The sequence below is a fragment of the Vipera ursinii genome, assembly GCF_947247035.1.
Source record: "Vipera ursinii genome assembly, chromosome: 2".
In the NCBI taxonomy this organism is placed as follows: domain Eukaryota; kingdom Metazoa; phylum Chordata; class Lepidosauria; order Squamata; family Viperidae; genus Vipera; species Vipera ursinii.
Window position 1 is genome coordinate 24,100,775 of NC_139513.1, and position 23,120 is coordinate 24,123,894.

Below are 23,120 nucleotides of genomic sequence, written 5' to 3' on the forward strand. Positions count from 1 at the left end.
GGTCTCTCTCTCTCTCTTTTTTGCACTATTGGTTCAGGAAAGAATAATTATAGCCGGGGGATTCCTCTGAATGTCTGCTTGCCCAAAATTCAAGAAGTAAGAAAGGGATTGCCGAGCTATGTTACATTACGATTTGAGAATATTGGCTTCAAAAACCAGGATTTCTAGCGACAACAAAAGGAAAATTCTTTTCGGGTTTTAACTTATTGATGGAGCTGGCAAAACCAATTGTTTTAAATTAAAGAGAAGCATTTATTCAGTTTGATTTCCACTTGGAAATTGCTTCTGGACTATATGCTCAAAATAAGAAAAAAAATGAAACCTTGATTTTAGGTTTTGATGACCAGATTAATTCTGTAGCTATAGAAATGGCTTGGATCTACTAGCAACGTAAAGCAAAAAGTTGAGTTGAAACTGTATTTTGTATCCTATTGCATTGAAAAAGAGTTAGAAGTCATCTCTCTCTCTCTTTTCTTTTTTTACCTGGCACCCATTTATCCCCTTTTTTCCTGATCTTTATTTTCATTTCAAACTCTAATTTTTAAAAAAGGTCTTTGCTCATTGGTAGGCGCTTCATACGAAATAGACTCAGACCCCAGGGAATTCCATTTCATTTAGATCCTAATCAGTCCTTTTTTTGTAAAAGAAAAAGGTGCCGGAACTCACACATATCATACAACCCGCCTTGCCTACCCTACAAGGTTCCATCCAAAAAAGGTGCTGGAACTCCGTTCTGGGTGTTCTATGACAAAAAAAAGCCCTGATCCTAATGATCATGATAAGCTAGCCAGGAGGAGGACCAAGGGCTCAATTCCTCCTCCAGTTTTTCCTTGGTAAGCAAGTCGTCTGCTTGAAGAACGCTTAGCCAAACGCTCCGTGGCACCTTTGAACACAGTATGCAGAGAGTCCTTTATCTCACAATTTGCACTTGCCTTGGCTTTGCACTCGTAGGTAAGTCTTGGTAAACTACAATTGTATGCCTTCAAGACTTTATTCCTGGCAGGCACAAGGAGTAATCCAAGCAGTTTTCTTGGCAAAGTGTTTGAGGGTAGTTCATTGCTACCTGCTTCTTCCTGGGGATGAGAGAGGGTGACTGTCCCAGGATCAACCACTTCATGTAAGACAGGACTAGACTCACAGTCACTGTTTCCTAGGCCAGGGCTTTTCAACCAGTGGTACGGGTACCACCTGTGGTACATTGGCACTTGGCAGGTGGTACGCGACCATCCTAGAAAAGTGGTAGTGGGGGAGGGGAATGAACTGAACTGGTGGCAGCACCGCACAAGCCTGAGCAAGAGATGGCTGGAGCTGCAGGGCTGTCAGGGCTCAGCGGAAGCGCCACGATCAGGACTTCTTCGGGGCTGTCAGGGATCAGCGGAAGTGCCAGGATCAGCGCCAGCCTCCAGCTGGAGCTCGGCGCTGATCCTGGCGCTTCTGCTGAGCCCAGAAGAAGCACCAATCAGCTGGAATGTTGCAGCATCTCCAGGGTCCTGTGATTTACATTTAGATGGTTGGCAACTGATTCATATTTATGATGGTCACAGTGTCCCAGGGTCACGTGAAGTGACCAAAACTTGCTGCAACCACCCAGCAGACGGGGGGGAGGAATTAAAACCAAACAGCCCCCCCCCCACTCCCACTGCCAATCCTCAACAGAAATGCTCACAACAATGAAAACCTCAGACAGGAGGAAGAGCGCCACCGGGCAGGCAGGCAGGCAGGTGTCTTGCTCGGTTGTGGCTTGGGGGGCACTTTTTTCAGTGCCATTGTAACTTCAAACAGTCACTAAGCGAACTGTTGTAAGTTGAGGACTACCTGTACTTCCTTACTTTTTTACTTTTTTTTTTTGGTCATCAAGTTTTTGACACCTTGCTAGGCGACTGGTGATACTCGGATATTGCCTTATCCTAAAAGTGGTACAATGGGTGAAAAGGTTGAAAAGCCCTGTTCTAGGCAGCATCTCCTCCCCTCCTTCCCCAAGGCCATTCACACATTCCATTGTGTGGAAAAAACCAAAGGTACAAGTACAGATTGGGCGAGACCTGGCTCAAAATCAGTAACTGTGAGAGGGACCTTGTAGTCCTAGTGGACGATCACTTAAACGTGAGCCAGCAATGTGCAGCAACCAGCCAAAAAACAACAACTGATACAATCCTTGGCTTTTATAAACAGAGGCATAGAATCAAAATCATGGGAAGTATTAATACAGCTTTATAAATCCTTAATAAGACCACACCTGGAATACTGCATCCGGTTTGGGTCATTACATTACAAAAAAAGGATGTTGAGACTTTGGAAAAAGTGCAGAGAAGAGCAACTGAGATGATTAAAGGCCTGGAGAGCAAAACATGAAAAACAGTTGCAGGGTTTAGGTATGGCTAGTCTAGTGAAAAGAAGAACTCAGGGGGGACATGACAGTAGTTTTCCAGTATTTGAGGGGCTTCTATATGAGCAGTTGAAGAGGGGGGTCAGCTTATTTTCCAAAGCACCAGAGAATAGGACAAGAAACCATGGATGGAAACTAATTAAGGAGAGAAGCAACCTGGAATTAAGGAGACACTTCCTAACAGTGAGAATAATTAACCAGTGGAACAGTTTGTGGTCAGAAGTTGTGGGTGCTCCACCAATGGAGGTTTTAAGAAGAGGACAGGCACTTGTCTGAAATGGTATAGGGCAGGGGTGTCAAACTCAATTTCATTGAGGGCCGCATTAGCATTGCGGTTGCCCTCAGGGGGCCGGGTGGGTATGGCCAGGGTGGGCGTGGCCTACTGGGTGGGTGTGGCTAGAATGCATATGGCCTACTGGGTGGGCGTGGCCAGCTCTACATTATTCACATCAAGGGTGCCTATGGGGGCCTGGGCAGGAGTGGGACAGATCTGAGGGTCTCTGGCAGAAGGAGGGTCTCTGGGCCAGGGCCAAGGCAGTGGGGGCCATTCCCTCACTGTTTCCAGGATGGCTTCGCGGGCCGCATGAAACCAATTTGCGGGCCGGATCTGGCTCCCGGGACTTGTGTTTGACATGTCTGGTATAGGTTCTCCTGCTTGAGCAGGGGGTTGGACTAGAAGACCTCCAAGGTCCCTTCCAGCTCTATTCTATTCCAGCTGTATTCCACACATCTTGAGGGTTACCAAGCTTGGGCACCCCTGATGTAGGCGGTAATTATGGAGAGTTTGTGGGCACCAAGAAGTGGCTGCCTGCATCCACCAGCCCTCTTCAAGAAGAGTAATACACACTCAGTCAACGCACGCGATAACGTTCCAAAAATATTTTTAAAAAACGTGGTACCTTCCTGCACAACCGCTTACGGTATAATCACCAAACCAGCTGAGTTTTGACTTTCTGTTTCTGCAGCAGATAGTTTGAGGTGCCACTATTGTGCTCGGAAGAATGCTGGGGAAAGCTGCCATAGGAAAGCTACTATCTGCTTCCCAAAGAAGGAAAACAAATGCATAAAAATCCAAGTTATTAACCGTAAGTTGAAATCTTGTAGAACAGTCCGTGGCTCAGGAATTCTGGGAGTTGAAGTCCACAGCTCGTAAAAGGGCCACACGCCTGCAATAGGGCAAAGCGTACGACTTACAAAGGGTGCCTTGAGTAAGAACGAATAATGGGCATCAGAACATATTTGAAAATGTTTTGCTTCACTTGGCATCCGCTGCTATTGCCTGCTTTAAGCTTTCCATCATTTATCTCTATGCTCCTTTATTCCGTGACTGGTCCTTTCTAAAATATCTCCACTGGGTATCCTTTTCATTTTCAGATCTTTACTAAAATTTTTGCATGGCCATATTTGACATCTGCTGTTTTTCAATCCTCACCACTGGAATAATTTACAGTTGTACAGGTAGTCTTTGATGTACAACGGTTCATTTAGCGACTGTCCGAAGTTACAAGGGCACTGAAAAAGCGACTTAGGGCCATTGTTCACATTTACAACTGTTGCAGCATCCCCATGGCCACGTGATCCAAATTCGGACGCTTGGCAACTGATTCATACTTATGACGGTTGCAATGTCCCGCGGTCATGTGATTCCCCTTTTGTGACCTTCTGACAAGCAACGTCAATGGGGAAGTCAGATTCACTTAACAACCAGGTTACTACCTTAACTGTTGTGATTCACTTAACTCTAGAAAGGTCATAAAATGGGCAAGAAAGGTCATAAAATGGGCAAGAAAGGTTATAAAATGGGCAAAACTCATTTTACAATTGCTTTGCTTAGCAACAAAATTTTGGGCTGAATTGTGGTCATACGTTGAGGACTGTTTGTATTTTAGTATCTCCTTTTCCAGGAAAATACATCTATCTTGAGTTCATTTTACTTTAGCTTCTCCTTCTGTGGAATGCCCTTTATCATTACTCTGAGCTTACTGAAATCTGCATTCTGAAAGTCCAAGATAAGCCTTCAATCATACCCTACTTTAAATTCTCTTACGCTTAAGAACTACAATATGATTATTTCCCCAAAGATCCTCTTGTGTCCACTTCCTTAATTAAGTCTTACCTGTTCATTATTAGCCAATTTAAATCTAGCTTGGAAAGTTTCTATGGAGAGAAACAAAGCCACTTTTCTTAAAACTGTTATTGTTTTGGTGAGATTTTGGTGATATCTAATTAGACTTTCAGGGACACGGTGGCTCAGTGGGTTAGGACGCTGAGCTTGTCGATCAGAAGGTCGGCAGTTTGGCGGGTCGAATCCCGAGTGCCGCGTAACAGAGTGAGCGCCTGCTACTCGTCCCAGCTTCTGCCAACCTAGCAGTTCGAAAGCAGGTAAAAATGCAAGGAGAAAAATAGGGACCACTACGGTGGGAAGGTAACAGCGTTCCGTGCGCCTTTGGCATCTAGTCATGCCGGCCACATGACCACGGAGACGTCCTCAGACAAGCGCTGGCTCTTCGGCTTTGAAACGGAGATGAGCACCAGCCCCTAGAGTCGAAAACAACTAGCACGCATGTGCAAGGGAAACTTTACCTTTACCTTTACCTTAATTAGACTTTCAGGGGGAAAAATGGAACTAGAATCAAGTATAAAGAAGACCAAAGTAATAACAACAGGTACCACAACCAGAATTGATAATTTATTCATTACATTTTTACACTATACATCACGCTGCCTAATGAAATTTGAAGAGATGGGTAGTTTCTGCTGTTTATTTTTTATTTTTTTTATTGTAATCCCATTTATATCCCGCCCTTCTCCGAAGACTCAGAGTGGCTTACAATTTAAGCACAAATCAATGTGCTTAGCAATAGCCTTCATTCTATGTATATGCCTGCTTATTAGGGCTTTCGCCCCCCCCCCCACCCAGCGGCATTATTACAAAGTCAGCTTATTGCCCCCAACAATCTGGGTCCTCATTTTACCTAACTCGGAAGGATGGAAGGCTGAGTCAACCTTGAGCCTGGTGGGACTCGAACCTGCACTAATTGCAGGCAGCTGGTGTTACTTAAGGAGGCATTAGCCCACTGCTCCACCAAGGCTCTTTAGGATCAACCATCAACAGTGAAGGAAGAAGCATCAAGAAATACACTACAGATTAGCATTTGGTGGAACAGCCATGAAGGGCTTGGAAAAGACATTTAAATACCATGATGTGTATCTATCTATAAAGATCAGAATAGTGCAAGGAATGGTATTCCCTCTGAGACTCTATGGAAGTGAAAGTTAGAATTGAAGAAGCAGGCTGGGAATCGACACCCTTGAACTTTGGTGTTGGAGGAGACTCCTGAGAGTACCATTGACAGCCAAGAACACAAACAAACAAAAATCTCTAAAACTAAAAGGGAGAATATGAGATTTGCAGTTACTGGTAATCCTCGACTTACAGCCACAATTAAGCCCAAAATTTATCTTGCTAAGTGAGAGATTTATTACATGGGTTTTGCCCCATTTTACGACTTTTCTTGCCATATTTGTTAAGTGAATCACTGCAGTTAAGTTTGTATCATGGTTGTTCAGTGAACCTGGCTTCCCCATTGATTTTGCTTGCCAGTAGGTTGCAAAAGGGGATCACTGTGACCGCGGGACACGGCAACCATCAAAATATGAAGTAGTTGCCCAGCATCCAAATGTAAATCACATGATCATAGGGATGCTCCAAAGATCGTTAACTGTGAACAACGGTCATTAGTCACTTTTTTCAGTGCCATCGTAACTTTGAACGGTCACTAAGCAAACTATTATAAGTTGAGGACTACCTGTATTACAACTTGGAGGGAGAATCCAGAGAGAGATTACATCTCCCTTTATTAAGGCTCTCAGCTGGAAGAAGCACCAACATTTTGGCATTTTTTTCTGCTTTTTCAGCAAATGTAAAGTATCTGTAAGGTAGACAGTGGCGTAGCGTGGGTTGTCAGCACCCGGGGCAAGGCAAGTAATTTGCGCCCCCTAACCTGTGGATTTTAGCATTCGAGTCTCTTCCACTAGCTCAGGAATTCTGGGAGTTGAAGTCCATGAGTCATAAAAGAGCCAAGGTTGCCTACCCCTGAGTTAGGTTCAAGGCAAAAAAGGGTCTCTGGAGAAGAGGGAAAATGCTTGTTTAAAACTGAAACAAGGCAACTTTAAGGTGCCTCAGCTGTGATTTAGGATGAGACAAAGAGAGGACATGGCGTTGAAAATGGTTAATGGGGCATGTTTGTTCCACTCTTAGTGGACGTCAGGATAAACCCCACAAGAGAATGACCTTACAACAGATGTGAATAGGCTTGGACTACCGTACGTTTGTAGATTGAGTGCATACATCACATGGAGCGATGATGGGCTTCATCAAGATTTGTTGTTGTTGTTGTTGTTAGTTGCGAAGTCGTGTCCGACCCATCGCGACCCTATGGACAACGTTCCTCCAGGCCTTCCTGTCCTCTACCATCTTCTGGAGTCCATTTAAGCTCACGCCTACTGCTTCAGTGACTCCATCCAGCCACCTCATTCTCTGTCGTCCCCTTCTTCTACTGCCCTCAATCTTTCCCAGCATTAGGCTCTTCTCCAGTGAGTCCTTCCTTCTCATTAGGTGGCCAAAGTATTTGAGTTTTAGCTTCAGGATCTGGCCTTCTAAAGAGCAGTCAGGGTTGATCTCCTCTAGGACTGACCGGTTTGATCGCCTTGCAGTCCAAGGGACTCGCAGGAGTCTTCTCCAGCACCATAGTTCAAAGGCTTCAATTCTTTGGCGCTCAGCCTTTCTTATGGTCCAGCTTTCACTGCCATACATTGCAACTGGGAAGACCATAGCCTTGACTATACGCACTTTTGTTGACAGGGTGATGTCTCTGCTTTTTAGTGTGCTGTCTAGATTTGCCATGGCTTTCCTCCCAAGGAGCAAGCGTCTTTTAATTTCTTGGCTACAGTCCCCATCTGCAGTGATCTTGGAGCCCAGGAAAATAAAATCTGTCACTACCTCCATTTCTTCCCCATCTATTTGCCAGGAATTGAGAGGGCCAGATGCCATGATCTTGGTTTTCTTAATGTTTAGTTTCAACCCAACATTTGCACTCTCCTTCTTCACTCGCAACAAGAGGCTCTTTAGTTCCTCTTCACTTTCTGCCATTAGAGTGGTATCATCTGCATATCTTAGGTTGTTGATGTTTCTTCCGGCAATCTTAATTCCAACTTTTGATTCATCTAGCCCTGCCTTTCTCATGATGTGCTCTGCATATAAGTTAAATAGGCAAGGCGACAGTATACAGCCTTGCCGGACTCCTTTCCCAATTTTGAACCAATCAGTGGTTCCGTGTCCAGTTCTCACTGTTGCTTCTTGGCCTGCATATAGGTTTCTCAAGAGACAAATAAGATGGTCTGGTATGCCCATCTCTTTAAGGACTTGCCACAGTTTGTTATGATCCACACAGTCAAAGGCTTTAGCATAGTCAATGAAGCAGAAGTAGATGTTTTTCTGGAACTCTCTAGCTTTCTCCATGATCCAGCGTATGTTAGCAATTTGATCTCTAGTTCCTCTGCCTCTTCGAAATCCTGCCTGTACTTCTGGTAGTTCTCGATCCACATACTGCTGGAGTCTAGCTTGTAGAATTTTAAGCATAACTTTACTAGCATGAGAAATGAGTGCAATGGTGCGATAGTTTGAACATTCTTTGGCACTGCCTTTCTTTGGAATTGGAATGTAAACTGATCTTTTCCAATCCTGTGGCCACTGTTGAGTTTTCCAAATTTGCTGGCAAATTGAGTGTAGCACTTTTACTGCATCGTCTTTTAAGATTTTGAATAGCTCAGCTGGAATGCTGTCACCTCCACTAGCTTTGTTGTTGCTCAGCTTTTCTAAGGCCCACTTCACTTCACATTCTAGGATGTCTGGCTCGAGGTCAGTGTCCAACTCATTGTGATTATCAGGGACATTAAGCTCATTCTTGTATAGTTCTTCTGTGTAATTTTGCCACCTCTTCTTAATCTCTTCTGCCTCTGTAAGGTCCCTGCCATTTTGGTCCTTTATCGTGCCCATTTTTGCATGAAACGTTCCCTTCATCTCTCCAATTTTCTTGAAAAGATCTCTGGTCCTCCCTATTCTATTGTTTTCTTCTATTTCTTTGCATTGTTCATTTAAGAAGGCATTCTTATCTCTTCTAGCTATTCTTTGGAATTCTGCATTTAATTGGGCATATCTTTCTTTTTCTCCCTTGCCTTTGGCTTCCCTCCTTTCCTCAGCTATTTGCAAAGCTTCCTCAGACAGCCATTTTGCTTTCTTGCATTTCTTTTTCTTTGGGATGGTTTTGGTTGCTACCTGTTGTACAATGTTGCGAACCTCTGTCCATAGTTCTTCAGGCACTCTGTCTATCAGATCTAATTCCTTAAATCTATTTGTCACCTCTACTGTATATTGAACAGGGATATGATTTAATTCATACCTGACTGGCCTAGTGCTTTTCCCTACTTTCTTTAATTTAAGCCTAAACTTTCCAACAAGAAGCTCATGGTCTGAGCCACAGTCAGCTCCTGGTCTTGTTTTTACTGACTGTATAGAGCTTCTCCATCTTTGGCTACAGAGCATATAGTCAATCTGATTTCTGTGTTGACCATCTGGTGATGTCCATGTGTAAAGCCGTCTCTTGGGTTGTTGGAAAAGAGTGTTTGCTATGACCATCGTATTCTCTTGACAAAATTCTATCAGCCTGTGCCCTGCTTCATTTTGTACTCCAAGGCCAAACTTGCCTGTTATTCCAGTTATCTTTTGGCTTCCTACTTTAGCATTCCAATCTCCCATGATGATAAGGACATCATTTTTGGGTGTTAGTTCTATAAGGTGCTGTAGGGCTTCATAGAACTGGTCAATTTCATCCTCTTCAGCACCGGTGGTTGGGGCATAGACTTGGACTACTGTGATATTGAATGGTTTGCCTTGGATTCGAACTGAGATCATTCTGTCATTTTGAGGGTTGTATCCCAGTATTGCTTTTGCTACTTTTTTATTGACTATGAAGGCTACTCCATTTCTTCTGAGGGATTCTTGCCCGCAGTAGTATACCTGATGGTCATCTGAATTAAATTCACCCATTCCTGTCCATTTTAGTTCGCTGATACCTAAGATGTCGATGTTTAGTCTTGTCATCTCTTGTTTAACCACGTCCAGCTTTCCTTGATTCATGGATCTTACATTCCAGGTTCCTATGGAGAAAGAATCTTTACAGCATCGGACTTTCCTTTCACCACCAGACATATCCACAGCTGAGCGTCCTTTCGGCTTTGGCCCAGTCGCTTCATTCTTTCTGGCGCTACTAGTACTAGCCCTCTGCTCTTCCCCAGTAGCATATTGGACGCCTTCCGACCTGAGGGGCTCATCTTCCAGCGTCATATCGTTTTGCCTTTTGGTACTGTCCATAGGGTTTTCATGGCAAAGATACTGGAGTGGTTTGCCATTTCCTTCTCCAGTGGATCACGTTTTGTCAGAACTCTCTGCTATGACCTTTCCGTCTTGGGTGGCCCTGCACGGCATAGCTCATAGCTTCATTGAATTACGCAAGCCCCTTCGCCACGACTAGGCAGTAATCCATGAAGGGGCATCAAGATTTATGATCCCACAATTGGCTAGTTTTCTCCATCTTGTCCTAAACCCTGGATACCAACCACGGTTTATGGCTTAGCATGTGGCGTGGGGTTGACCCAACATGTTAGGCGACAAACAATGACTTCCAACTTACAATGCCTCAGCTTCCCAAGGTTATTCCAAAGCCGGAAAAGCCAACCAACCCACCCTGCAGCTTTGCCTGCTTAGGCTGTACCCCAGGAATTCATACTTGCTGCGGCGCCCGACCTATTTTCTGCCCAGACGCTGCTTATCCAAGCCAAGCCGCCTCCTTCTCTTTGGCACCTCGCCCCAAAGATTCGCCGGCCTGGCTGGAAACTCTCGCTGCTGGCGACGTGTGTCGGGGGGGCGGTCCCGATCGCCTCCTGCAGGGGGAACCGAGTGGCCGCAGAGAGTCAATACGGCAGGAGGAGGAGGAGGAGGAGCAGCAGCAGCAAGCAGCCGCAGGTGCGGCAGCTGCAGTTGTTACCTTTACCTCCGGGAAAGGAGGAGACGGGGGCGGGAGCTGGGTCGGGGGGGCCGGGCTTGCAGGTTGAGAGCCAAGCGGAGGAGAGCCGCGGCGGGAGAAAGAGAGGGAGGCAAGACACCACCAAGCCTCCCCACCCCCACCCGAGAAAGGAGGCGATCCGCAGCCGCGAGAGGACGGGATCCCGCTCTGGCTGGGCGCAGCGAATGCGGTTGCTTTCTACGCTCCGCCCGCTCGCTCGCTCGCTCACTCACTCGCTCCTCCGACCCTCGGCGAAGCGGAATCGTCACCCTCCGGCGAGCTTAATGGGCGCCCCCCCAGATGTTGCGCCCAGTGCGGCCGGCCCCCCCTGCACCCCCCACGCTACGCCACTGAAGGTAGATACTTTATATATATATATATATATATATATATATATATATATATATATATATATATATATATATATATAAAAAGCAGCACAACTCACCATATATTTATATATATATATATATATATGTTTTCTGAGGTTTTCGCGGGTGCCTGTATGTGGATCCTTGGTTTTTCGGGTTTTTCCCCGCGTAGAACTAAGGCGCCCACACCTTTAGTTCTACGCGGGGAAAAACCCGAAAAACCAAGGATCCACATATATATATATATATATATATATATATATATATATATATATATATATATGTAGATCTAGAGTCTCGGGTTTCTTCCCGCGTTCCTTTCATCTTCAGAAAGTTGTGGCGACGTTTCGACGAAATCCCATCCGTCATCATCAGGCCGGAGTGTTCCTCCTGCTGCTTCCAGGAGCAATGCGTGGTCTGGCTGTTCCTTTCCTTCCAACTGCCGGTGGGGCTGTGTTCTGACTGGGTGGAGGCGTGGCTGCTTTCTGATTGGGTGGGGGTGTCCTCCGATTGGGTGGAGGCGTGGTTGTCTTCTGATTGAGTGGAGGCGTGGCTGTCTTCTGATTGGGTGGATGCGTGGTTGTCTTCTGATTGGTTGGAGGCGTGGCTGTCTTCTGATTGGATGGGGTGTGTTCTGAATGGGTGGGGTTTTTTGTTGTGTTGTAATATCCTGAGTGTTGTGATTTGGTGTGCTGAGGAGTGGGCTGTGTAGTGGCCTCCAGAGCTTTGGTTTGGCTCCGAGTTCGAGGACCTGCTATGTATCTCTGGTATGGGTCAGTCAGGAACGCGGGAAGAAACCCGAGACTCTAGATCTACACATACAGACACCCGCGAGAATCTACGAAAACATATATATATATATATATATATATATATATATATATATATATATATATATATATATATATATATGCTTTTTCATTTTTTTTGTTTTTTTATCTATTTGTTTTTTTTTCTTTTTTTTATTGAAAAGTTTTAGCATACAGTTTATCTTTAACAGTCCCCCCTCCCCCTCCCCTCTCCCTCCCTCCCTACACCTCCCCTCTCCCTCCCTCCCTACCCCTACCCCCCTCCCCCCCCCGACTTCCCAGAGCTAAATACAAGGTATAGAAAAAAAAGAACAATCATAAACAACCATATACTAACAACCATAAATTCTAAAATCCATCACTCTCTAGCTTATATAGGATAATACAAACCTTAATGATATTAAATATATATAGAAAAGAAAAAAGAAAAAAAAAGGAAATAAAGAAAGAAAAAGAGAAGGAAGACTTATTCAAATGCTACATGAAACTTCTTAACCCTATATTTGTTCTGGATGTACTCAACCCATTTTCTCCATTCCATAATATAACGTTCTTGCGAGTGATCTTTCAAGTAGGCCGAAATCTTTGCCATATATACATATATATACATATATATACATATATATACATATACATATATAAAGGTAAAGGTAAAGGTTCCCCCGCACACGAGTGCTAGTCGTTTCCGACTCTAGGGGCCGGTGCTCATCTCCGTTTCAAAGCCGAAGAGCCAGCGCTTGTCCGAGGACATCTCCGTGGTCATGTGGCCGGCATGACTAGATGCCAAAGGCGCACGGAACGCTGTTACCTTCCCACCATAGTGGTCCCTATTTTTCTACTTGCATTTTTACGTGCTTTCGAACTGCTAGGTTGGCAGAAGCTGGGACGAGTAACAGGCGCTCACTCTGTTACGCGGCACTCAGGATTTGACCCGCCAAACTGCATATATACATATATACATATACATATACATATACATCATATACATATACATATACATATACATATACATATACATATACATATACATATACATATACATATACATATACATATACATATACATATACATATACATATACATATACATATATATATATATATATATATATATATATATATATATATATATATATATATATATAAAGCAGCACAACTCACCAGCTCAGGTCTAAGGCTGGCAGCTGAGACCAGCCCATCCACTCAAAACACACACCCCATTCAAAACACACTCCCACCCAATCAGAACACACTTAATCCCCCACCCAATCAGAGCACACCTCCACCCACAGAACACACCCCCTCTGGCAGTTTAAAAAAGAGGAACAAACAGCCACATGCTTCTCCAGAAGAAGGAAGCTGAAGCCTCCAGCCTGATGATGACGGATGGGATTCCGTCGAAACGTTGCACCTACACCTTTAGTTCCACGCGGGGAAAAACCCGAATGACCGAAGATCCACATATAAACACCCGCGAAAACCTCAGAAAACAAACAAATATATATATATATGATTTGTCATAATTATGATGATTATGGCGTACAGCTCATGAAAACTCCACAATCTCAGAAAATTAGAATATTACATGCAATCAATAAAACAAGAAGTGTACATAGAACAATATCGGACCTCTCTGAAAGGTATAAGCATGCATATGTATTCAGTACTTGGTTTGGGCCCCTTTTGCAGCAATTACTGCCTCAATGCGGCGTGGCATGGAAGCTATCAGCCTGTGGCACTGCTGAGGTGTTATGGAAGACCAGGATGCTTCAATAGCGGCCTTCAGCTCTTCTGCATTGTTCGGTCTCATGTCTCTCATCTTTATCTTGGCAATGCCCCACAGATTCTCTATGGGGTTCAGGTCAGGCGAGTTTGCTGGCCAATCAAGCACAGTAATCCCATGGTCACTGAACCAGGTTTTGGTGCTTTTGGCAGTGTGGGCAGGTGCCAGGTCCTGCTGGAAAATGAAGTCAGCATCCCCATAAAGCTTGTCTGTGGAAGGAAGCATGAAGTGCTCCAAAATCTCCTGGTAGACAGCTGCGTTGACCCTGGACTTAATGAAGCACAGTGGACCAACACCAGCAGATGACATGGCTTCCCAAATCAGCACAAACTGTGGAAACTTCACACTGGACTTCAAGCATCTTGCAGTGTGTGCCTCTCCATTCTTCCTCCAGACTCTGGGTCCTTGGTTTCCAAATGAGATGCAAAAGTTGCTCTCATCAGAAAAGAGGACTTTGGACCACTGAGCAACAGACCAGGTCTGTGTTTCTTTAGCCCAGGTAAGACGCTTCTGATGTTGTTTGTTATTCAGGAGCGGCTTGACAAGAGGAATACGACATTTGAAGCCCATGTCCAGGATCCGTCTGTGTGTGGTGGCTCTTGATGCACTGACTCCAGCCTCAGTCCACTCCTTGTGAAAGTCCCCAACACTTTTGAATGGCCTTTTCCTGACAATCCTCTCCAGGCTACGGTCATCCCTGCTGCTTGTGCACCTTTTTCTTCTACACTTTTCCCTTCCACATAACTTTCTATTAATGTGCTTTGATACAGCACTTTGGGAACATCCAACTTCTTTTGCAATTACCTTTGGAGGCTTTCCCACCTTATGGAGGGTGTCAATGATGGTTTTCTGCACAACTGTCAGGTCAGCAGTCTTCTCCATGATTGTGATTCCTACTGAACCAGACTGAGAGACCATTTAAAGGCTCAGGAACCCTTTGCAGGTGTTATGGCTTAATTAGCTGATTAGAGTGGGACACTTTGAGCCTAGAATATTGCACCTTTTCACAATATTCTAATTTTCTGAGATTGTGGATTTGGGGTTTTCATGAGTTGTATGCCATAATCATCACAATTATGACAAATCAGGGCTTGAACTATCTTGCTTTGCATGTAATGAGTCTATCTCATATATTAGTTTCCCCTTTTAAGTTGCATTACTGAAATAAATGAAGTTTTGCACGATATTCTAATTTTTCGAGTTTCACGTGTGTGTGTGTGTGTGTGTGTGTGTGTGTGTGTGTGTGTGTGTGTGTATATATGTATATGTATATGTATATGTATATGTATATGTATATGTATGTATGTATATATGTATATATTTACAGAGTCAGCATATTTGCCCTAATAATCTGGGTCCTCATTTTACCAACCTTGGAAGGATGGAAGGCTGAGCCGGTCAGGACTGAACTGCTGACAGGGAGCAACGAGTTAGCCTGCAATACTGCATTATGACCACTGGGCCACCACGGCTCTGTAGCCCTGATGATATTAGAATCTTTTGGTCCACGATTCCAATAAATTCCGCACTTGTTAAAGATACAGTACATTGCAGATGCCATAGTATTCTTAATACCAATTCTGCAAACATCCAACAGTTGTCAGTAAAATCTCATTTTCTCTCTCATTTTCTCTTGGTGTCTTTTTGCAGGAAACAGACTGATATTCTCAAAAGAGGGTTGTACTGGTTATGTTAGAGACTGTGAACGAGGAAGGAGAAGCAGACATGGCATCGTTGTGAAAGTTGATTGCTGCAGCAAGAATCTGTGTAACCGCACATAGAATTATATTTGACAGTTGTTGTGTGTTAAGAACTTGCCTTTTTTCTGTGTGTTCATGTAGAAGGTCCCTGGGCAAATGCAAATTTCATTTCTATTTCCAGATAGATAATGCACTCATGCTACCTAGCTGATACAAAATTAAGGAGAGATGTATTAACATATAATATTAACAATATTTTTTATTTTAAAAATAAAAAAAATATCATGCCCTTTACTTCCCTATTCAGTATTCCATACCTAAGTAAAGATAGGATACTTGTAGCTTAGGGTTGACGTGTGGGGGTCCTTGCTGTTCTCTGAGCTTGGTTGTTTTCTTGCAGATGTTTCATTACACAACTAGGTAACATCATCAGAGCTGTTACACTGTCACACTGTAGCACTGATGATGTTACCTAGTTGGGTAATGAAACGTCTGCAGGAAAACAACTAAGCTTAGAGAGCACCAAGGACTCCACAATACATAAACTCCATACTTTTTTTTTAAAAGAATCAGTTTTCTAACTCCCACTAGTGACTCTTTGTGAGCTAAATTCTCTCTGGCAACATTTCAGTTTTCTTTGAGGGTGTTTAATTTCCATCTCTCCAACACTTCAACACTGTCCACTAAAGGGCAGTTTAATAGAAATCCACCCTAGGTTTCCTGGAAGCTTAACCTAGCTGGAATTCACTTTCCTCTCTCATTTCACCTCCTGGCTTTCCTGTAGTGTTTTCATTCAATGGAGTTTTTTTAAAAAAAAACAGCAACCACCCCACATTGGTATAGCACAGGGGTAGGCAACCTTGGCTCTTTTACGACTCATGGATTTCCACTCCCAGCATTCTGGGATTTGAAGTCCACGAGTCATAAAAGAGCCAAGGTTGCCTACCCCTGGATAGTGATTAAGGGATCAAGCTAGAAGCCAGGAGATCATGAATTCTAGTCCTTTCAGTCTCTCAGCCCTAGGAAGCCGGCAAACCACTTCCAAAAAATCTTGCCATGAAAACTGCAGGGACTACTCCAGGTAGTTGCCAGGAGTCCACATTGACCTGAAGGCATGAAAAGGAACCTCAAAGTACAATTATAATCATAATAATAATAATAAAGTTGGAAGGGATCTTGGAGGTCTTCTAGTCCAACCCCCTGCTCAGGCAGGAAACCCTATATAAATAAATAAATATTAGGGGTAGGCAACCTTGGCTCTTTTATGACTCATGGAATTCTGGGAGTTGAAGTCCACGAGTCATAAAAGAGCCAAGGTTGCCTACCCCTGCCTGCCCTATACCATTTCAGACAAATGGCTGTCCAGTCTCCTCTTAAAAACTTCCAGTGTTGGAGCACTCACCACTGTCTGGCCCCTTGAAATTTCAGCCCAATAGTCTTACATTTTTGTCCCTGGGTATAAGGGGTCAAAAAAACATGACTGTTATAATTGGAAGACTGTAAATGTATTTACTCTGTATTTGGATCAGCTGTACTTCCCTACGCATATCATTAGAAAATCCCTTCAGGAAATTGTCCTGAAGGTGTTTTTGGACACTCATTATTCATTCCTGATTCAAGGACACAGATTAGCCTCTCTAGATAGTTTCAACGACCCTCAGAGTCTTAGTGACTGGTGGCTTGCAGAAAATATAAACCCCTTCCATTCCCCACCATTTAGTTAGAACTGAAGAAGGATGAGAAGTGAAACATCTTAAAGAATAATCAGAAAGTCCAGTTGCCTTTAAAAAACAAAGGATCTTTGGGATACTCATGACCTGGATGACTGAAAACTTCCACACATACCTTCAGGAAATTCTCACTTTCTCACAACTTTCACTTCTACAGTGGTCACCTTCCACCTGGACTATTGCAATGCGCTCCACAGGGGTGGCTCTTGAAATCCACTTAGAAGCAACAGCTGCTCCAGAATGAAGCAATGCAGATACTTATAGATGTATCTTGGCAAAACATTGCAGCAACTTGCATTGCTTCTCAATGGGCTTCTGGATACAACTCAAGATGCTGGTTTTCACTTATACAGGTAGTCCTCAAATTACAACCATGAGACTCATATATCATGACAGTCTTAAAACAGGTTACCACATGACTGGACTGAATTTTACATTGTCATTCACTATGAGGCTTTTTTTTGTGCAAAAACATGGAAGTAAATGCCAGTTTCTCATAAAAAACATCATAATTTGCAGGCATTTAGCCACAGGGCACTGAAAACAGGTGTAAAGGCAGGCCATTTGCCAAGCCCCCAAAACGCAGCCATGTAATGGGAGGCAGACGTCAGAACTTTGAAACTGGGTCATAGGTCCCTTTTTGATGGTCTGTCAGAATTTTGAATGATTGCTAAGCAACCAGTTGTAAGTTGAGAACTATCTATAATGCCCTTCTTGGTGCAGGACCCAGTTGTTTATGATACTGTCTACTTCCAATCATTTCTGTTCATCCCATGAGATCAGACAGGGTAGGCATGCTCCAGATCCTTTCATTAAACAAATTGTGTAACTTTTGTGTGACTTCTGTGACAACACATCTGCTCTATGGAACACCACATCCCTCAACATTCAGATGGACCTGGCCTCGTTGACAGTGAAGACTTGTTTGTTACCCCCAAAAATGGGCCACTTTGTTTTGGTCTTTTAACTCCTATGTGGATGGAGATGCTACAACTGTGCTGGGATAATAATAATAATAATAATAATAATAATAATAATAATAATAATAATAATAATAAGAAGAAGAAGAAGAAGAAGAAGAAGAAGAAGAAGAAGAAGAAGAAGAAGAAGAAGAAGAAGAAGAAGAAGAAGCAGCTGGAAGGGACCTTGGAGGTCATCTAGTCCAACCCCCTGCTCAGGCAGGAAACCCTATACCATTTCAGACAAATGGCTGTCCAGTCTCTTCTTAAAAACTTCCAGTGTGGGAGCATTCACCACTTCTGGAGGCAGGTTGGTCCACTGGTTAGTTGTTCTCACTGTCAGGAAGTTTCTCCTTAGTTCTAGGTTGCTTCTCTCCTTGACTAGTTTCCATCCGTTGCTTCTTGTCCTGCTTTCAGGTGCTTTGGAGAATAGCTTGAGTCCCTCCTCTTCGTGGCAGCCCCTGAGATATTGGAACACTGCTATCATGTCACCCCTCACCCTTCTCTTCGTTAAACTACACATGCCCAATTCCAGCAACTGTTACCTATATGTTTTAGCCTCCAGTCCCCCGATCATCTTTGTTGCTCTTCTCTGTACTCTTTCTAGAGTCTCAACATCTTTTTTTACATTGTGGTGACCAAAACTGGATGCAGTATTCCAGGTGTGGCCTTACCAAGGCATTGTAAAGTGGTATTAGTACTTCACGTGATCTTGTTTGTTTTAATTACCTACTTTAAATTGCTTCTTATTGTTGGTTATTCTGCTGTTTGCTGGCCACCCAGAGCCATGTCTTGAATGGGTATATAAAAGTACACAAGCAGGTAATAAACTATTACAGTGATCTGATTTATTTAGCATTCGGTTTCTTGAATCAGTTAACAGACATATAATTCTAAACAATGAAGCCACCAAATCAGGGGTGTCAAACTTGCAACGTCATATGACGTGTCGTGACCTATCGCGACTTTTTTTCCGTTGCCGGCAATGTGGTGGGTGCGGTTTCGCAGGCTGGCAGTTTGACACCCCTGCACCAAATGGTTAGTTTCTTACACTTTAATTTTTCTACTGATTGATGTTTTCCTTACATTAGACAAGCAAATTAGGAGCTGCTCAGCTGCCTGTTTTTTTTTAACAAAGTAAGAGAATTACATTGTGACTTTTCCATGCATTGTATGCTCTTTTTAAAGAAAGCATAAGAAAACATAAAGAATGGAAATTAGAATAGCAAAACACAATCTCTTTTGATTGATTGATTGATTGCTCCAGGAGTCATCTGTTGAGAATTATTAAGCAAATATTTTGATTAATAATCAGCAGGCTGATGTTTTAGATCCATTTCAGGCCCAAATACAAGCTACTTTTAAATGATAGCATTGCTTCCAGCTGAGTTTTGAGTTGGTTTCTTTGTCAGTAATATTCTTCTATTGTTCTTATTTTCCTCTTGTACAATGTTTGCTGATTTCTTAAAATATTTCCTGTGCCAGGAAAAGGAAAAAAAGAAAAGATGTTGCTTTAAAAAAATAGTAAACATCAAGATGGTTTGCTATCTCACCCTCTTCAATCCTTGGGCCTTCTCTGAAATTTGCTTTTTTTCCCCCCTCAAGGACTGAGATGTTGCACTGCTTTGACAAAAGCAGTGTTGCATTGTTGCACTACAAATTCAGGCCCTTTTGGATGTGCGTGGAATGTCATGATGCAAATACAAAATTAGAAAGGTTTGCGTCGCAGTACAGGTAGTCCTTAACTTACAACCATTCATTTAATGAACGTTCAAAATTACAACAGCACTGAGAAAGGGGGTTACAACTGATCCTTGCACCCACCGGTCACATGATCACAATTTGGGGCTCTTGGCAACTGGCCTCTATTTACCGTGGTTGCAGCATCCTGGCATCACGTGATTGACATTTGTGACCTTCCCAGCTGAGGTCCGACAAGCAAAGTCAGTGGGGGAAGCCAGATTCGCTTAACGATTGCAGGATTCACTTAACAACTGCAGTGATTTGCTAAATACCCGTAGCACAAAAGGTTGTAAAATTGGGTGCAGCAGCTCACTTTACAATTGCCTTGCTTAGCAACAGAAATTCTGGTCCTAATTATGGTCAAAAGTCCAGGGGTTACCTATGCTGCAATGCCACTTTTTCCAGACTGACTTGTCTGACCCCATCCCCTTCCAGCAAACAGCCTGATTTAGAACAAAAAGTAATTCATTGTACAAGCCTGTTATATGGTCGCTCATGAATAACTATTATTAGTTTACTTATTTCACTGAGCAAATAATTTAACTTCCAAGAGACGTATTATTTTAAGAAACACTCTAGGATCAATAAGGCAGGGGTCCTCAAACTTGGCCCTTTTATGACTTGTGGACTTCAACTCCCAGAATTCCTCAGCCAGCATGTCTGGCTGAGGAATTCTGGGAGTTGAAGTCCACAAGTCATAAAAGGGCCAAGTTTGAAGACCCCTGCAATAAGGAATCAGCTCAGCGTTAATAGGGCCAGAGTTTTAAAACTGGAAGCTTGTCATTAAAAAAACAAAAGACAAAAAAAAAGAGTAGGGAAAAGAAACAACTTGTGTTTTGATTGCCCTTGTGAGACAGACTGCTTTTGCAGCAAGAGCTTTTTGTGGGCAGAAAAGACAGAATTCCTGAGAAATTACAGGAGAGTTCAGGAAAGCCTACAGTACAATAAATACGCAAGAAAAACCCCTGGATCCTCGTTCACAACCAAGAGAACTAATTATACAACTCCAGAAAGAAAGGGTCTACCATGGACGTATAAATGGCTTCCAATTGCATAAATTATCATCCGAACAGCAACTCAATTTGTGTCGAAAATGGGTCTTTGGATTTTCCCAGTAACTCCCACATTTATTCTGTTCATTCTCCAAACAGGTTAGCATAAGCTTCTCCAGACGCATACCTGCATTTAAGGGGAAAGGAGCCACGTTTCAATCATCCTTGCTAATTTTTCATGGAAGATGCATCTTACATTTTTGTAAAGCCCTTTGTCCCAAAACAAGTAGTCCTCGGCTTACAACAGTTCATTTAGTGACTATTCGGGGGTTACAACGGCACAGTCATTTGCAACCTTCTGGCAAGCAAAGGCAATGGGGGAAGCCAGGTTCCGTTAACCAACCTGTTCCCAACAACTGCAGTGATTCACTTAACGACAAGAAAGGTTGCAAATGGACGGTTGTAAGTCGAGGATTACCTGCATCCACCCCAGACAAGCCAGCTGTGTCAAAGGAATGTAATAAGAATCCTTACTTCCAAAGACTTGCAGGTGGGCACACACCCCATTGGAGGTGAAGCAGAAGCTTTTAAGAGGAAGGCAAGGAGCCACTGGCCATACGGATATGCAGTTTCGGCAAATCAAAGTATCTACTGGAAAAAGAGACAGAAAGATTGTGTTCTACAAGTAACCTGGCTCTGTGTCATGTCGGGTTTTAAACCCAGCAAGCTACAGGCTGATAACATCTTTAAAATGTGTCTGCTCTGCACTATGGTTATTTTCCCTCATTCATTCAATTCTTCACGTACATTATTTAGATAATGTCAGGTTTCCTGCTTTGCTGTTTCTAAAATACAACAAAGTTAGGTCATTCTAGTAGAGATGTAGAAATCTGTATCAATAACAATAGCAATAACATTTAGACTTATATACTGCCCCACTGTGCTGTACAGCACTCTTTGCAATGTCAGCATTATTTGCATATTGTCCCCAACAAGCTGGGTCCTCATTTTACCAACCTCAGAAGGATGGAAGGCTGAGTCAACCTTGAGCCCGGAAACAGAATTGAACTCCAGGCTGTGGGCAGAGTTTGCCTGCAATACTGCATTCTAACCACTGCGCCACCAGGGCTTCATCAAGCTATTTATATATTACTAAGACAAACAGTTGAAAAGGAACAGGTATTAATGGTAGATAATGTTTAGTTTAAACATCTCTGCAAGTATCCGTTCTGTAAAACACCTTATCAATGTTGGGCTCAGATGGGCTAATTACAATTCCTAACGCATAGGTGCAACCTTCGCTGGAAAAGCCCAGGTATCCATTTCAGCCACATTAATTACAAACCCCACAAGATATCGTAAAAGGTAAAGAGGATTTCTTGTTCTGCTCACAGCGTATCTGACAAAAGAGACCCCTAATTCCATGAAGATAGCCTTTAGTTACAGATTAGCACCTGGTAGGGGAACCTATTAGGCTTTTTAAAAGAGATATAATTTAAGTGCCAGAAGTTAAGGGCTCAACTCCAATGCAGCCCAAATCGCCATTCTCACTCTTTATAAGCAAAGTGGGGAGGGTCCCTGGCTATATTAGATCTTTAGTAGAAAGGGGGAATTTAAAGACTTGCTGTCTCTCAATGATCCTAATGAAGACCTCTATCTTATTATGCTAACAGCCATAACAACTACATTTTTACTGCTGAGCCCTCAGCTCCCAGACTTTATGCTTTATTCTCTTAGACCTCAGTGGCCATCAGTAATTTTCAACAGAGAGCTTTGGGTACAATTGACGTAAGAAAACGTTTGTGGGTGTGGGAATAATAGAGTGGCAATATCCCTATTTTTATTAGGGACTTACCTCCCATTGTGATGAAGAGAAGAAGATAGAATATAAGTAGCCAAAGCTGAACCATGCCTGTTTTCTCCCAAGTCTGTCAGGAAAGGCTTGAATAGATCTTGGCATGGAAAGAGAAGAAGGGACTTTTTAATCACACATCTGTATTTCAGAAATCAACTTGTTACTTGTGTAGGTGGATCAGCCATACCAGTGATGGGACATTGAGATCACGGAACACCTTTCAAATGTTTGATCTGTAGATAAAATGTTTCAGCGTCAACATCAAACGTGGCATTTTGAGGCTTAGTAGCCCTGATCTTACACCCACTTATTGCTGGGAGTTTCAGAATTCAATTATCAACCTCTCCTATCATAGACTGAGAAGAGTTTTCTCCTTAGACATAAAAACCACTAGCACAAACTTTGCAGGTCTGTAGAAAACAGCCATTTTACCTCATGCTCTCACTGTTGGCAATGCAACACTCACTCTTTCTGAATTTTTTAGCTTTGAACAAGGGTTTTATGTTCCCTCTTCCACAAATGTTTCCTTCAATAGCAAAACAATGGAAGAGAGTAAGAATAGCACTGAGCAGATTGTTTATGAAAACTGCAAACATCTCAGGAATGACAAAATGTTCTCTCTCTCTTTCTCACTTTTTGGATCTTCTCTACCAGTCCCTAAGAACACAT

At 43.0% G+C, this 23,120-nt stretch overlaps 1 protein-coding gene and 1 long non-coding RNA gene across 3 annotated transcripts in view; one reads left to right on the forward strand and one right to left on the reverse strand.

Annotated features, from left to right (window-relative positions):
• The window catches only part of LOC310636297 (cholinesterase-like), a 30,221-nt gene extending 15,010 nt beyond the window's left edge, over window positions 1-15,211 (forward strand). The window contains exons 4-5 of one of the 2 annotated variants that reach the window (XR_014491676.1): window positions 3,352-3,471; window positions 15,123-15,211. The gene's annotated coding sequence lies outside the window, so the exon portion shown is untranslated. The remainder of the gene's footprint in view (window positions 1-3,351; window positions 3,472-15,122) is intronic. The other variant, XM_083356009.1, reaches the window with a different exon arrangement.
• Window positions 15,212-18,695: 3,484 nt separating this feature from the next.
• Window positions 18,696-22,517, reverse strand: LOC310633998. The gene is made up of 4 exons (XR_014491135.1): window positions 22,452-22,517; window positions 21,131-21,247; window positions 20,630-20,783; window positions 18,696-19,337 (listed from the first exon to the last, which is right to left on the reverse strand). It is a non-coding gene; the product is annotated as an uncharacterized lncRNA (long non-coding RNA).
• Between the last annotated feature and the right edge of the window lie 603 nt (window positions 22,518-23,120).